General features: G+C 35.7%; 1 non-coding gene and 1 pseudogene across 1 annotated transcript; both read left to right on the forward strand.

The window, feature by feature from the left end:
* Positions 1 to 649: 649 nt before the first annotated feature.
* On the forward strand, positions 650 to 827 carry LOC117149795. Its single transcript, XR_004460521.1, has one exon. It is a non-coding gene; the product is annotated as a 5.8S ribosomal RNA (ribosomal RNA).
* Positions 828 to 1,220: 393 nt separating this feature from the next.
* LOC117149790 lies at positions 1,221 to 4,911 on the forward strand (annotated as a pseudogene).
* The last annotated feature ends 243 nt before the right edge of the window (positions 4,912 to 5,154 follow it).

Raw genomic sequence — 5,154 nt, forward strand, 5'->3', positions numbered from 1 at the left:
ATACAAATAAATACAATTTACCAAAATAAAAATATTACAAAATGATTCCACGGAATCAAAAGTTAAAGTCAAAATAAAATGAAGATGGCTTTTATTTTATATGTGGGGCTTGGCAACCTCATAAAAGACTTTTAACATTATTAATGTGTTGTGCGTATTTGTGGCAGTACCTACTACAACAATGGCGTTTCCTATAAAAACAAATTCTCGAAAATGGAAATCGAAGAAACTGAACAAAATTTGAAAGTAGAAGTCGAATTAAAATTAAAATAATTTTGAATGTGGTATTCAAAATAAGTGTGTGTGATATGGACCCATAATATACACGCGTTGCGAATATGTATTGTTCATCTATGTTATGAGCATACGGTTGGCTAATGCAACAACCTAAAATATACAATGTTTGTACTGTCATCCATCAGGTTAATGTTTTATATAAATTTTGCCAGTATGTGTCACCCAAAATAGCAAACCATAACCAGATTTTTTATGATACATAATGCTTATATGAAACTAAGACATATCGCAACATTTATTTTTAGGTATAAAATAAATTTTATTGAAGGAATTGATATATGCCAGTAAAATGGTGTATTTTTAATTTCTTTCAATAAAAACAATATTGATATTATATAAAAATGAATTATTAAACTCTAAGCGGTGGATCACTCGGCTCATGGGTCGATGAAGAACGCAGCAAACTGTGCGTCATCGTGTGAACTGCAGACACATGAACATCGACATTTTGAACGCATATCGCAGTCCATGCTGTTATGTACTTTAATTAATTTTATAGTGCTGCTTGGACTACATATGGTTGAGGGTTGTAAGACTATGCTAATTAAGTTGTTTATAAATTTTTATAAGCATATGGTATATTATTGGATTAAATAATGATTTTATTCATAATATTAAAAAAGAAATGAAAAACATTATCTCACATTTGAATGTGAAAAACGAAGAGAAATATTTTCTTTTTCAATCAAATAATACTGAGAAATGTCTAGCATAAAAATTGAAATATTTTTCATCTAGAATTGTCTCTTATTAATGATTCGGAAAAAGAAAAATCTTGGTTTTGTTATTATTCTTCGTTGGTTCGTTAAATGGATAAAAAATAACTTTGCTTACAAGAACTATTGGAACTATTTATAACGAATTTAATTGATTGTTTTATCATTTATATATAAAGAATTTATGGCAAAAAATAGTTATATATACAACCTCAACTCATATGGGACTACCCCCTGAATTTAAGCATATTAATTAGGGGAGGAAAAGAAACTAACAAGGATTTTCTTAGTAGCGGCGAGCGAAAAGAAAACAGTTCAGCACTAAGTCACTTTGTCTATATGGCAAATGTGAGATGCAGTGTATGGAGCGTCAATATTCTAGTATGAGAAATTAATGATTTAAGTCCTTCTTAAATGAGGCCATTTACCCATAGAGGGTGCCAGGCCCGTATAACGTTAATGATTACTAGATGATGTTTCCAAAGAGTCGTGTTGCTTGATAGTGCAGCACTAAGTGGGTGGTAAACTCCATCTAAAACTAAATATAACCATGAGACCGATAGTAAACAAGTACCGTGAGGGAAAGTTGAAAAGAACTCTGAATAGAGAGTTAAACAGTACGTGAAACTGCTTAGAGGTTAAGCCCGATGAACCTGAATATCCGTTATGGAAAATTCATCATTAAAATTGTAATATTTAAATAATATTATTAAGAATAATGTGCATTTTTTCCATATAAGGACATTGTAATCTATTAGCATATCCCAAATTTATCATAAAATATAACTTATAGTTTATTCCAATTAAATTGCTTGCATTTTAACACAGAATAAATGTTATTAATTTGATAAAGTGCTGATAGATTTATATTATTACAGAGCGTTAATTTTTCGGAATTATATAATGGCATAATTATCATTGATTTTTGTGTTTATTATATGCTCTTGTATGATTAACAATGCGAAAGATTCAGGATACCTTCGGGACCCGTCTTGAAACACGGACCAAGGAGTCTAACATATGTGCAAGTTATTGGGATGTAAACCTAATAGCGTAATTAACTTGACTAATAATGGGATTAGTTTTTTAGCTATTTATAGCTAATTAACACAATCCCGGGGCGTTCTATATAGTTATGTATAATGTATATTTATATTATTTATGCCTCTAACTGGAACGTACCTTGAGCATATATGCTGTGACCCGAAAGATGGTGAACTATACTTGATCAGGTTGAAGTCAGGGGAAACCCTGATGGAAGACCGAAACAGTTCTGACGTGCAAATCGATTGTCAGAATTGAGTATAGGGCGAAAGACCAATCGAACCATCTAGTAGCTGGTTCCTTCCGAAGTTTCCCTCAGGATAGCTGGTGCATTTTAATATTATATAAAATAATCTTATCTGGTAAAGCGAATGATTAGAGCCTTAGGGTCGAACGATCTTAACCTATTCTCAAACTTTAAATGGGTAAGAACCTTAACTTTCTTGATATGAAGTTCAAGGTTATGATATAATGTGCCCAGTGGGCCACTTTTGGTAGCAGAACTGGCGCTGTGGGATGAACCAAACGTAATGTTACGGTGCCCAAATTAACAACTCATGCAGATACCATGAAGGCGTTGGTTGCTTAAAACAGCAGGACGGTGATCATGGAAGTCGAAATCCGCTAAGGAGTGTGTAACAACTCACTGCCGAAGCAACTGCCTTAAAATGGATGGCGCTTAAGTTGTATCCTATACATTACCGCTAAAGTAGGATGATTTATATTACTTGTGATATAAATTTTGAAACTTTAGTGAGTAGGAAGGTACAATGGTATGCGTAGAAGTGTTTGGCGTAAGCCTGCATGGAGTGCCATTGGTACAGATCTTGGTGGTAGTAGCAAATAATCGAATGAGACCTTGGAGGACTGAAGTGGAGAAGGGTTTCGTGTGAACAGTGTTGATCACGAGTTAGTCGGTCCAGTTCAAGGCGAAAGCCGAAATTTCAAGTAAAACAAAATGCCTACTATATAACAAAGCGAATTAATTACACTTGAATAATTTTGAACGAAAGGGTACGGTCCATTCGTAACCTGTTGAGTATCCGTTGTTATTAAATATGGGCCTGTGCTCATCCTGGCAACAGGAACGACCATAAAAAGCCGTCGAGAGATATCGGAGAGTTTCTTTTCTGTTTATAGCCGTACTACCATGGAAGTCTTCCAGAGAGATATGGTAGATGGGCTAGAAGAGCATACATATACTGTTGTGTCGATATTTCTCCTCGGACCTTGAAAATTATGTGGGGACACGCAAACTTCTCACAGCCGTACCAATATCCGCAGCTGTCTCCAAGGTGAAGGAGTCTCTAGTCGATAGAATAATGTAGGGGGAAGTCGCAATTAGATCCGAACTCGGATAAGGATTGGCTCTGAAGATTAGATATCGGCTTGATTGGGAACAATAACATGGTTATGTGCTCGTTCTGGAAATATAGTTCTACATTTATGTTAGTTATGTTCCCCGGATATATTACGTAGCCAATTGTGACTTTCTTATTTTTAAGAATCATTTGTTAAACCATTATTGCTTATCAATATAAACGATATCATTTAACAACAATCAGAAACTGCAGACTAATCCACGCTAATTAAAACAAAGCATTGATTAGCGGGTTTAAAAGATTTTATGCCTAATTCAAAGTGAAAAATTCAATAAGGCGGTCAACGGCGGGAGTAACTATGACTCTCTTAAGGTAGCCAAATGCCTCGTCATCTAATTAGTGACGCGCATGAATGGATTAACGAGAGAAACTACTAATCTAATTAGCAAAAACGGGCCCATAGTAATTTTAACTCTTGGGCTAATAATAAGGTTAGAGGTCGAGGTCCATAACCCTTAATACTATGAATCTTGATTAAATGGTCGCATTTCATCAATATCCATATAATATATCGGTTATGGCTTAAGATTTTTTATGTCGCAAAAAATAACGCAATGGGCATGGCCAAATCAAAGTATCACGGATGCATTTATGTATCCAATTACTCAGGTATGATCCAATTCAAGGACATTGCCAGGTAGGGAGTTTGACTGGGGCGGTACATCTCTCAAATAATAACGGAGGTGTCCCAAGGCCAGCTCAGTGCGGACAGAAACCACACATAGAGCAAAAGGGCAAATGCTGACTTGATCTCGGTGTTCAGTACACACAGGGACAGCAAAAGCTCGGCCTATCGATCCTTTTGGTTTAAAGAGTTTTTAACAAGAGGTGTCAGAAAAGTTACCATAGGGATAACTGGCTTGTGGCGGCCAAGCGTTCATAGCGACGTCGCTTTTTGATCCTTCGATGTCGGCTCTTCCTATCATTGTGAAGCAAAATTCACCAAGCGTTGGATTGTTCACCCATGCAAGGGAACGTGAGCTGGGTTTAGACCGTCGTGAGACAGGTTAGTTTTACCCTACTAATGACAAAACGTTGTTGCGACAGCATTCCTGCGTAGTACGAGAGGAACCGCAGGTACGGACCAATGGCACAATACTTGTTCGAGCGAACAGTGGTATGACGCTACGTCCGTTGGATTATGCCTGAACGCCTCTAAGGTCGTATCCGTGCTGGACTGCAATGATAAATAAGGGGCAATTTGCATTGTATGGCTTCTAAACCATTTAAAGTTTATAATTTATTTTATAAACGACAATGGATGTGATGCCAATGTAATTTGTAACATAGTAAATTAGGAGGATCTTCGATCACCTGATGCCGCGCTAGTTACATATAAAAGCATTATTTAATACAATGACAAAGCCTAGAATCAATTGTAAACGACTTTTGTAACAGGCAAGGTGTTGTAAGTGGTTGAGCAGCTGCCATACTGCGATCCACTGAAGCTTATCCTTTGCTTGATGATTCGATAAATAAATGATTTTTCCTGTAGCCAAACAAACACTCGTCATCAATTTAGTGACGCATATGATATTGTCCCTATCATATAATTTTTGATATAAAGACTTTAAAGAATTATATCAAGTTGCCAAATACCTCGTCATCAATTTAGTGACGCATATGATATTGTCCCTATCGTATAATTTTTGATATAAAGACTTTAAAGAATTCTATCAAAGTCATCAATTTAGTGACGCATATGATAATCATAC

Source organism: Drosophila mauritiana, unplaced genomic scaffold, assembly GCF_004382145.1.
Source record: "Drosophila mauritiana strain mau12 unplaced genomic scaffold, ASM438214v1 U_332, whole genome shotgun sequence".
Taxonomy (NCBI): Eukaryota; Metazoa; Arthropoda; class Insecta; order Diptera; family Drosophilidae; genus Drosophila; species Drosophila mauritiana.